The sequence below is a fragment of the Chiloscyllium punctatum genome, chromosome 10 (assembly GCF_047496795.1).
Source record: "Chiloscyllium punctatum isolate Juve2018m chromosome 10, sChiPun1.3, whole genome shotgun sequence".
In the NCBI taxonomy this organism is placed as follows: domain Eukaryota; kingdom Metazoa; phylum Chordata; class Chondrichthyes; order Orectolobiformes; family Hemiscylliidae; genus Chiloscyllium; species Chiloscyllium punctatum.
In genome coordinates this window covers 73,891,966-73,904,479 of record NC_092748.1, presented here as the reverse complement: position 1 = coordinate 73,904,479, position 12,514 = coordinate 73,891,966, and the positions used below count along the sequence as shown (strand labels likewise).

The following is a 12,514-nucleotide window of genomic DNA, read 5'->3' as shown; positions in this document are numbered from 1 at the left end:
TGGCGACAGAAGGACAGACCATTAGGTACTATGGCCCGCTTTGGGCCTGTCAATAGCCACTTTGGCTAAGCCCAGGATCAGGGGATGAGGTAGCCCTCTGAGCTGCTCTGTGCTGAGGGGCTGAAGTGCAATCAATAATTTAAAATCGACCCCTTTAAGAAACTAAAAAGGGGCTGAGAAAGAAAACAAAGATGAAACTCTGGGCCATAAAATCTATGATAGACCTGGCATCCAGTGAATCTACTTCAATGTTTATTCTGGGACTGCAAAGTGCACCAATCTCCACCTCAGGCCCCAGACTGAAAGAGGAAGGACCCCTTTAAAGAGGGCCCTCCACTGTAAATCTCTGCTGTGGAAGGTAAAAGGTTATGTCAAGGCATACATGAGTGGTAAACAAAGGTGGAGAATATGTAACAACAGCCCATCTGGGACATACTTCCATGTCATTTTAAAAGGCACAATTTTAATCAATCTGTTCAGAAACACCACGGCACATCCCTAAGGCAAATTGAACTTGAATCTGGAGCTTCTAGCCCATAGGCAGGGACATTACCACTGCAATACAGGAGCACTTTCAATTGACAGCCATATTTTGAAAGAACAGAGAGAAGCAAGGCTGAGATTTAAACACTCAACCTCCTATTTACTTGATAGGTACTTTAACCCACTGACACACAGCTTAAATGGGGCTACAAATGAAAATTTTCAAAATAAATGTAAAACATGAGTTTCTCCAGGTCTCAAAAACTGTTTGTGGCTTGAAGAAGCCGACTTAACTTCCTATTGCTCAAGACTGCTACATACAATCCTCATGCTAGGTCCCTGATGGGAAGAGGAAGTACCCACTTATAGTGGTTCCCTCCTCTGGGAATCTCTGCCATTGGAAGGCAGGATGTTACATATTTGAATGGCAGACAAAGACAAGGAGGTGGTGAATGTGCAGCAGCATCCCATGCAGGAAAGTCCACATTCTCATACCTTTCCATTCTTCGGTTGTAGAGAAATATGTAATATCATAGATGAAGTAACTTTAGTGGCATAAGCAAAGAAAACAAAAGAATATAACTATCTTTCCTTAATACTCAATGGTATAACAATCACTGAATTCCCCCAAAATCAAACAACCTGATACTTACTAAGGAACTACACCAGCCATATAAATACCGTGGGGACAAGTAAAGATCAGAGGCTGGGAATTGCATGCTGAGTAACTCGCCTGGATGAATGCAGGTCCAGTGACTCTCAAAGTTTGATATAATCCAGGACAATGCAGCCCACTAAACTGGCACCCTATCCACCACATTAAATATTCACTCCCTCCACCACAAATCCAACAACGGCAGCAATGTGTACCGTATATAGAATGCACTGCAAAAACCCGTTAAGCCTCTGTTGCTCACCCTTTCAAATCTGTGACCTCTGCCCCGAGAAGAGTAAGGGCAGCAGATGGAGCATTTCACACAAGTTCCCTTCCCGTACCTCAAATTGGAAATGTATTGTTTTCAATGTCACTGGGTCAACACCCTAGACATCCTTCCTAATAGCATTGTGAGTTTACAGAGTACCATTAGAATTCAGTGGTTCAAAAGGCAGCTTGCTACCACTGTCTAAAGGGCAATTACAGATGGACAGCGCAGTGACTCCCACTAAATGTGAAAGAGTAATTAATGCAAAAGTCACAAGTTGATTAACAGTAATGAGAGACTACAATGTGCAACTTCTTTACATCAAATAAATTGGGTTGTCTTACAAGGAACAGAGAGGGGTTTATGTATTCCACAACTTATACTAAGAAATGGGGTGATCAGTCACTCATAGTAAGTAAACACCAGTATTCCAGTAGATGTCAAAATAGAATTCAAAGCAGGAGTTCTGAATTACACTCTTAGGGGTTATCTGGTGTCAAATATGAACCTCATACCTTCCAATTTAGAAGTGGAATCACCATCTGTAAGCCAAGTTATTCTTCAGTCATGAGCAGTGAAAATACTATAATTTTCTGAAGTTGTTTGAAAATGTTTTCAAATAACTTCAATTCATCCATTAAAAAAAGGGAGGCAAAATCAAAGTCTCTGAGAAGCTCCAGTACTGCCTCCAGACAAATGAAGTCTATGTTTTGCTTGGAACATTATTATCCAGTCATATTTATGGTTGGTAGCAGAACACACCGACCAATTCCGCCAGGGCTTTTGCCCGAAACGTCAATTTTCCTGCTCCTTGGATGCTGCCTGACCTGCTGTGCTTTCCAGCACCACTCTAATCTAGACATAGAATATTTTTGACCCAACCATAAATAAATAAAACATAAATCATTCTTCGGGCATCCTTGCTCTTTTCAGTGTAATTGGAAATGAAAATGTGATCAACGTGTTGAGGATAGATGTAATATATTCTTACACTTTTAGCTGAGGAATTTCACATCACTGTTTGTCTAATTTACGAGGTAACAAGAGAGACAAAGGTGTGAGGAAAATCCAGCTGGCATCAGTATTCTGTGCAGCTTTAACCATGAGGAGATCAGAAATGTGACTGAAACATTTTCTTTGTAGCTTATGAAGTTTTGACTAAAATGCAATTTCAAGGTCAAGTTTAACTTCTGGTTTGCCTCGGTATAGATCCCACGTTCTATGAAATAACCTTAAGTTCATCTGGAAATACTTAAAGACATTCTAAACTACTGTAAATTTAACTTCTTGATATTGTTCTGCAAATGTTTCAAATTAAAGGATAAAAATTCATAATAGTACTCAAAGAAAGAATTGAATTGTGCAGAGTAGTCAATCTGGATTATGTCTGTGCCATGCATTCCATTACTGTGTTTAACTGGCAATCTCAGGAATCACAAATAATTAAACTGTCAAGTTCCTTTCAATAAAAATGAATTGTAGAACACATTTCTGTCTGCTCAGAAACAAACACAAATTTTTAAACAGAAACACTAAATAAAATAGCAACATTGAAAACTTGCCAACTTGAGAATTTCTGAAGAGTTCAGATGCATTTGACTATGAGAATTGCAATGATTTTTAGATAAATTGCTTCTTCATTCCCAGATAACTAACATGCATCAGAGAAACAGCATTCTCTTATTCAAACATTTTAAAAAGTAGGTTGCGTTCTCAAAGAAAAAGCCACTTGACATAGCAACAAATTGTTGAAAAGTGTGGTGCTGGAAAAGCGCAGCAGGCCAGGCAGCATCTGAGGAGCAGGAGAATCGATGTTTCGGGCATAAGCCCTTCTTCAGATTCTCCTGCTCCTCGGATGCTGCCTGGCCTGCTGTGCTTTTCTAGCACCACACTTTTCAACTCTGGTCTCCAGCATCTGCAGTCCTCACTTTCTCATAGCAACAAATTTCCTAACTGGATTATATTTTCTTCCCAACATAAAGTAGTTTGGGTACTGCTTCCTCAAAGAATATTGGTAGAAATAAATGGTTGTTAATTTTAATTTATTGTAAAGGAAACTGCCTTAAAATTTCAACTTTAGTTGTATCCTTTGCTCCACCACAGACCAGATTCTCAAAGCAGGTTGACCTGAATGAATATCTGGCTTCCCTGCAGCTCTGTAGTAAGAATCGTTCTGTTTAGTGGGCCATAGTTGATGAATTTTGGGCTGCTGTTGGAAATCAAATGTCAGCTAGTTCAAGGTTTTCAGATTACTCGATGGTCCAGCAAACTTCTTCATTGTAGGAAGGCAAATAATAGAGGGAAACCCCTTGATATGAGGTGAGAATGGGAGAAAACGAGTTGGAGGTTGGTAGTCCAGGCAGATTTTGTGAAGTCCTGAGGAGTAAATATATAAAAACGAAAAGGAAATTTCTTCGGGATCCTCTTTGGTTGGATTGTTGGATAATGCTGCTGTGATGTTGATGTTTGATTTATATATATAATTTTCAATGTTAGCTTCTGAAAGCTTGGATTTCTGCGCTGATTCAATAATTGGTGAGTGAGTCTTTCTATGTGTCAGAACTTTATAATGACCTTGTATGCACTTCTGTAATCATGATGACTTTGTTTAAAAATGTGCTTTAGAGTGGATGAGTTTCATGCACTAATGGGCTTTTGTTTACTTTAGATTGCTTGTAACTTAGCATGACAAATGGTGGGGTCTTAAGAGTTTATTAGAGTCCTGCGATCTTGGTTGACAGAATCTTTTTGCTTTATTTTAAATCTTGAGTGTTTTAGTCCTGTGAAGACCTTGAAACAGGATGAATGTACAGAGCAGTGCTCTTGATAAGAGAAAGATATTGTGACTTAGGTCCTTAGAGTGACAAGTTAGTAGTGGTTTCAGACCAGATAAAGACTCAGGCGTGGTTATTTAAGTTCAGTGCAGTGAGGTTCATGTGTGTGATAGTTCCAGGAAGCAGCTATCATAGTTCCAGTTTAATAGTTGAAGTCCCAAGTGACTTAAATCTACTGAGGTGTTTGACACAGGGATATTGGCATTGTATGTTATAAGAGTGGTGTTTTGAGACCTGTACCAGGGGTATCATACACAGTATAAATTTTCTGTTTTACTTCTTTTCATTTATTCATTCATGGGATAAATGTCTCATTGGCTAGGCCAGCATTTATTAGCCATCCCTAATTAAGTTAACAGTCAACCACAATCCTGGGGTTCAGAGTTACATGTACGTCAGAGCCAAGTAAGGATCGCAGTCTTCTCCCCTAAATGATATTCGTGAGCCAGATGGATTTTCAGAAACTCAATGATTTCATAATCATCATTAGACTCTTAATTCTTGATTTTTCATTCAAATCAACTTTCACCATCTGCCATGGCAGGATTTAATTCCAGTATTCTTGAAACATCACCTGGGTCCTTGGATTAATAGCCCAGCAATAAACGCCATCATCTCCATCTTTTTCAATTTATAAAGGAGTATTTAGGGATTAACAAAATTATACCTTTCCGTGGTTTAAAATCTTTGATGTTGTGTTACAAGTAGATAGTTTGGATTGTTATATTTTATCTTCATTCCCTTTGTAATAAACTTATATCTTGTTGTTAAACAAAATCAATAGCTTTGTGTTCCTATGGTTCAGACCACTTTATTCAAGTTAAAACAGAGGTACGATCTATCAAACTGAGTTTCTACCTAAATCATAGAATCCCTACATTGTGGAAGCAGGCCATTTAACAATTGAGTCCACATCGACTCTCCAAAGCTCATCCCACCCAGACTCACCACCTCCCTATAACTCTCCATTTCCTATGGCCAATCCACCTAACCGGCACATCTTTGGACTGTGGGAGGAAAGCAACACAGGCACAGGGAAAATATGCAAGCTTCACACAGTCAGTCATCCGAGGCTGGAATTGACTCCAAATCCCTGGCACTGTGAGGCAGCCATGTTAACCACTGGGCCACCATCCTGCCCAGGATCAGACTTGTACTGTAATAACATTTGCTGGGTTCATAATACAATCAGATGGTACATAGTACCCATGCAGTCTAGTTCATACCAAAAATGGCATCAAAATCTCTAGCAAATTATAGGATGCTAATTAGTATTTCAGATCAACTTATCACCCAGACTAGAATTAAACCAGCTTCTCATGCTAGGGAGGATTGTTGCAGCCATAGTAATATCAGATAGTACTTAACTGCCCACTACTCCTGGGCTGGTTTCCATTTGATAGGAGGCCTGAAAATGCAGTTCAGTGAATCTTCTCAGTTCTTCAACAGGTTTGCACATTTCAAACATGCTAATCCAGACAGATAAGATTTGCAAATATTTTCCCTACTTTGGCTAAACTGGTTGAGAATGTCAGATTTCAGCTCCATATTTATCTCATTACCTTGTGAGACTAACAAATTCAAGGATTCATCTCCTGCAGACTGTCAGTTCACATACATGTGAGAAGATTACCAGAATATAGAAATGTATTATTCCTTTCTTATTAAGATATTAGACATAATGAATTTACACACCTTCGGAGAACTTGTGATTAACCATATTCTCATCTACGACCTGAAACTAAATATTCTATAGTTCACACAGATCTGAATGGTCATTGTTAAAAAAGGAAGCGACCCACCTCTGAAATGATTGACTTAGATGTTCTTAATTGCAGTGCCTAGAGAATGCTTATTCCCAGGAGAAGCAATGAAGAAAAATGGAAGGGACAGTCAACCATTACACTGGATCCATACTTACATGCAACTTTCTTGGGATCCTCAATTTGACATGTAGCACTGCACCTGTTGTAGATATTTGGAAATTCAGTGGGTTCTTAAAAGTAATAGGTTGACATCAGATTATATACATTTTCCTGGATTTGGCTTGACTCAGCCATTGTCACAATTGGTTTCATCAACACCAATTATTTAAACAAGATGATGTAAAAACTCTCTTAAAAAGAGCAAATCTAGGATGCATGAAGTGGCAAACAAAAAGGGATATATAGAATAAACCTGACCCAATAACTTCAGAATATATACAATAAAGAATAACAGATGCACAGGGCACAATTCAAAGCAAAAACATCAGCTCAGCATCCAAAGAATGGTTCTAAATTGCACAATGCTCTTTATTTCATTTATTCATGGGACCCAGCATTTATTGCCCATCCCTAATTGCCCTTGAATGAGTGGCTTACCAGGCTACTTTAGAGGGGAGGTAAGAGTTAACCAGCACTTATGAACTGTAGATATTCTTTCCTGCCAGTCTTCAGAAATAACAAATTTTTATGTTAAATCATGATATCATAGAATTGTTACTGCACAAATCAGGACATTTTGCGCTGTCTCAAATCTGCTCACCCAAATTCCCAACCTCCACCTCTAGCCCACAAATTATTTTTTCTTTTCCAAACATATTCAATTTAATTTGAAATTCACAGTTGAACCTGTCTCCACCACACACTGAAACAGTACATTACAAATCCTAACCAATCTTTGTTTAAAATTGTTTTTGTTCATGTCACTGGTTCTAGAAATCAGGGACTTGCATTCTGAATAAGTTGTGACATTTGGACAGACTTTCATCGTAAATGTCCAAAATCCTCAATGAAAGCAGGAGTTAGGAACATTCCTAGCTTGCCATGCTAACCTTGACTCTCTTCTGCAGTGGCAGAATTAGAATGCTATATACCACCATGATTGAGGGTTTGCATTGCATAGACAGTAGTATACACCCTGTAGTAGATTATTCGTCGTCTTGCAGCATGGTTCTCCTGAGCTGCCATTGGCCCTGACCTCCACAGTCTGTTCAGCCTGCCTTTCTCAGCCAACTTGGCCTCATGTTGTCATCAGAGGAAATACAACTGCCCTTTCACTCTGCAACTACCTTAAAGAGAGCCTCCAGGGATTCATCATTGAAAAGTGATGTTGCTTTCTACCTGGTCTCAGTCATTTCCAGGGATGTATATGGGTGATGGGCAGAAGTTGATTGATGCTTGTAGTATGCAGGTTGTGAAGTACTGATCTTATGCCTTTTAAATACATCAGTCAGTGCCTAAGTTGATGCAACATTGTTTGGTTTCATCCTTTTCTTAGATTTCATAGCAGGTTGTACAATTCAGAGGCTTGCAAGGCTATTTAAAGGGCAATTTTAAGATTCAACCAAATTGCAATGAATCTGGAGTCACATGCACACCAGAATAGGTAAATATGACACACTTTTTCCTCACTGAAGGATGATAGTAAACGGGATGGATCCTTCGAACACTGATCAATGCTAAACCTCTACAAGACACCAGATCATATGTTGAATACTGTGAACTCATCAGTCACCCTCTGAAAGGAAACAGGGGTGGCACGGTGGCTCAGTGGTTAGCACTGCTGCCTCACAGCGCCAGGCACCCGGGTTTGATTCCAGTTTGGGCAACGGTCTGTGTGGAGTTTGCACATTCTCCCCGTGTCTGCATGGGTTTCCTCCATGTGCTCCAGTTTCCTCCCACAATCCAAAGATGTACAGGATACGTGAATTGGCCATGCTAAATTGCCCATAGTGTAGGTTATTAGTCAGGGGTAAATTGCAGGGGAATGGGTCTGGATGGGTTATTCTTCGGAGGGTTGGTGTGGACTTGTTGGGCCAAAGGGTCTGTTGCAACACTGTACGGATTCTAATTCTAAAATTCTTCTAATTCGCAGGCAGACCACAAAAGATTGTCTTGAATGATCCTCAATATGGAGGGTTTTCTTATTGGAAAATGTTGAGTATTAGGGTCAGTATTGAGTGGAGTTTAGAAAAGATGAGAAGCGACCTTATTGAATCATAAAAGAATCTTTGTGGATTGAAGGGATTCTGTCAATGTGGAAGTAAGCCATTTGCCTCATCAAGGTCACACTGACCTCTGAAGAGCATCCCACCCAGACCCATCCCTCTACTTCCCACGGCAAATCCCTGTAGCCAGCCTATCCCTGGGCACTATAGACAATTTAGCATGGCCAATCCACCCAACCTGCATATCTGTAGACTTGAGGAGGAAACTGAAGCACCCGGAGGAAATCCGCACAGACACGGGGTGAATGTGCACACTCCACACAGACATGCACCCAAGGCTGGAATTGTACCCGGGTCCCTCTTGCTGTGAGGCAGCAGTGCTAACCACAGAGCCACTGTGCCACCCAAAACATAGGTCGCACATGTAGACGCAGAGAAATTCGGTAAATACAGGATAGATACAGAGAGATTGTCTCAACATGTGTTAGTGTCTAGGACCAGAGGGCAGAAACACAAAGTAAAAGGTCACCCATCTAAGACAGAGAGGGGGGGGGGGTTTCTTCTCTTAGATGATACTGATTCTGTGAAATTCTTTAAAACAGAGGTTGATAATCAGTAAGGGAATCAAGGGTTGTGGGGAAAAGGCAGGAAAATGGAGTTGTGGATTATCAGATCAGCAATGATCTCACTATGGTGGATTAGAGTTGACGGGCCAAATAGTCTCCTTCAGCACCTATGTTTTATGATAATGTTGTAGCTACCATCACTGATACCAACTGTATATTCCAATACACGTTAATTTTAATTGATTTTAAATTTTGGATGGAATTTGAACTTCTGTCCCCACAGCATTAGCCTGGATTTCTGAGCCCAGTAAAATGACCACCATGTTGTCAACTCACTCCTTTTTTCTTTTTGAAAGAACTAACATCATCATTCATCTCTATAAATTAAAATTAGACTAATTACATCAAAGATATCAAATATTAATTGCAGCTAATGACAACATTTCTTCATTGTAACTCTTGAAGTGTAGGCATTTATTACAATAATTCCAGTTCTCTCTCTACAACCTCTTTGGTCCAAACGAGTTCCTTGATGTCTAGTATGCAATACACAGTTCTTTTCAATCAACCAGTATCCAGCCTACATTTGATTGATATTGATATAAGAAATGGTTCAGAAGATGAAGTGATATTTTACATAGATTTTAAAAAATCATTTTCTGTTATCATGTTAATATCATTCATTATAATGCTGCAGCAGTCACATCCAGGCTACTTCAGTAAGCCTTCTACTATTCAATGTATTGCTGTTTTGGAAATACAAATTTACAATCGACTCTGTTTTACAGGGTGAGTGGAGAAATTTTACCTTTTTCAAAAGCGTGAATTCTCTGAAAGCTCATTTACATTTCATTATGATTAGTACCAATTATTTCAAAGGCTCCACAGAGACAATCTACGTTAGGAACAATGGGTGTAATGCTCCCAGGCCCTAAATGGTATGTGCCATGCACGAAATTTGGGAGAATCATGTTAGATGTCAAATAAGGCCTTTCTTGATGCTAGGAGCATCAAGTCACAAAACCCAGTGGGCGTTTGACAATTCTAGGTCACTCCAGCTCTTCATCTTGGACACCTGCTATTATGTCAAGGCACTTTCCATAGGCAGTAGCTGCATACACGTTGTGTCCATGGATGCTGGCATCCAACATGTCATCCATCTCCACACTACCATAGCACACCTCTGATCCTCTTATGGTAATGAATGCACTGCTATGTTGCACTTTGGGTTGTATCAGAAACTATCGTTGATATGGTGCTGCAAGGACACTGTGCACACAGTGACGGGTATCCAGCTCACAGATTGGACCAGGCTGCACTTCAAGACTACTCGCATACACTCTTAACATTCAATTACTTAATGCTGTCAAGTTTTAAATGGAATCTGTAATGAAAAATGGCTGTGACCAGGCACAGAGTGGTGGAGGTAGTGTCGGTTGAGGACCAAAAACGGGGCTTCAACTTCTGACTGAAGAGAGACCCTTCAAGGGGCAACTGTATCAATCATGCATTTGTGAAGTACAGACTGAAATCATTTGCAGTCACACGATTGTGTTTATCAAATGACCGCACAACTGTGTGGGTAGCAAATAATCAGTTTCATGCAAATATTGACCATGTCATTGCCCTTTACAAATTGAAGGTGGACATCTCTATAAGGCAAATGTAATTGCGGGTAACCTTAAAAGGGCATCTGTAGACCAGAGCCTAGATAGTTAATGCCAGACTTCCTTGCATGCGCAAGGCACACAAGTGATTCCCTCTGCTCCTGAACCATATCTATAAAGCAAAACTCTTTTGTATGCAGTGATGCTTATGTGATGATTGGAGGAGAGGGGTTCAGTACTCATGCAGCACTTGACACTCTCTTGTTGTCTTTGCCATGTGACTGGTGGTGCAGTTATCAGAATAATGTCCAATGTCAATTTGTCAAGATGAGTCATCCATGGCCCCATTGTCTGACTGCTGCATGTACGAAGGGGTATGTAGAACTGTCATTTATGAGTCATGTGAATGCTGACTGCTCACTTTGCTGAGGACCTTTTCTATTTCTTTATGGTGCCCACACAGGGTCATTGCAAGTGTGACTGATGAATTCAGCCAAAGGAGGTGTGATTATTGGTTTTACTGCATTGTGACAAAATCACAGAGAAATGGAAAAGGAACGATGAGTCAGCAAGCCCAGGACACGCATCAACTTCCAGGGGATCCTGAACAGCCTCCATGAAGAAGTTACAGTTCAGCAACCCACAGAATGTGCAGGAGGCACAAGGAGACTAAAGTCTTTCGAAGTTGATGCCATTTCCTACAGATGAGCAAGACATGGTGTCTGCAGAGCCTTACGTTGTCCTGGGACACTGTCACTGAATTATGGCAACTACTGAATCGGGACCTGTGATCGGAAGGGTTGGGTGACCCACCCTATTCCATTGGCTGTCAAAGTGGCAGCTGCATTGAACTTTTATGTGACTGACTCCTTCCAAGGAGCCACTGGAGTCCTGAGTGGATCTCTCAATCATTGACCTAAAAATGCATTAAGACTGTGACTGATGCGATTTGTGCCAGATCTCACCACTTGATTGTTTCCCAGTTACAGGATAAGTATTCCAACCCAAGATGTAGGATTCATCAATATAGCTGGCTTCCCCCAGGTTTAGGGAATGGTGAACTGTACACATATCACACTGAAAGGACCATTTCATAACACAGCTGTTTTTTTGAGAAATAGAAATGACTTCCATTCTGTCAATGTACAAGTGATCTGTGCTCCATTACATGACCCTTGGGTGAGGCAGAGTACAAATACAATACAATCCTTTTTTTTTAACAAGTGCCATGTTGGAGCAGATGATAGGGTTGCTGATGATAATGTTCCACTTTCACTTAGTGCTATTCTTCTATTTTATTTCCCCCAAAAAACTTGCACTTTGCTTTTACTCAAATAATCAGCCAATGTCCCCTTAAATGCTTCAATTGAAACTGCCTCCAACATACTTACAGACAATGCACTGACCTGAATCACTTGTTGTCTGGAAATGTTTTCTCTCATACTTGCTTCTTTTGCAAATGACTAAATCTGCACCCTCTTGTTCTTGATCTATAGCCAAGATGGAACTGTCTCTCTCTCTCTCTCTCTATCTAGTCCCCTTATGACTTTGAAAACTTCTATCAAATCTCCTCTTAGTCTCCTTTCCATGCAAAACAATCCTAATATCTCAAATCTTTCCTCTTAACTGAAGTTTCTCATACGTGAAACCATTCCTATAAATCCCTTCTGCACTTCTTAATGCATTCACATCTTTCTTATAGTGTAGTATTCAGAAATGTACCCAACACTTCAGCAGAGGTCTAGCAAGTGTCTAATATTACAAATTCAACATCACCTTCTTTCTCTTATATTCTACGATCCTATTATTAAGGATACTGTTTGCTTTATTAACTGCTTTGTCCACCTGTCATGAAATCCTTAATGATCTGTAAACATATACACCCAAGTCCCTCTTTCTCTGCACCTTTAGAATTGCACAGTTTTTATATTATCTGCTCATGTTCTTCTTATCAAAATATACCTTCTCACATTTCTCTGCATTGAACTTCATCCACCATCGATCTTTCCACTCTGCCAACTTATCTATGTCCTTTTGAAGTTCTACACTAACCTCTTCATATTTTAAAATGCTTTCAAGTTTCATATCACCCACAAACATTGAAATTGCTCCCTGTATTTCAAAATCTAAATCATTAATGTATATCATAGCACATGGACTGCAGCGGTTT

At 39.9% G+C, this 12,514-nt stretch overlaps 1 protein-coding gene across 3 annotated transcripts in view; it reads right to left on the bottom strand.

Moving 5' to 3' along the window:
• b3galt1b (UDP-Gal:betaGlcNAc beta 1,3-galactosyltransferase, polypeptide 1b) overlaps positions 1–12,514 on the bottom strand; it is a 151,935-nt gene that overhangs the window by 43,507 nt on the left and 95,914 nt on the right. The window contains exon 2 of one of the 3 annotated variants that reach the window (XM_072579518.1): positions 6,162–6,205. The exons of the other annotated variants lie outside the window; for them this stretch is intronic. The gene's annotated coding sequence lies outside the window, so the exon portion shown is untranslated. The remainder of the gene's footprint in view (positions 1–6,161; positions 6,206–12,514) is intronic. 3 annotated transcript variants of the gene reach the window in all.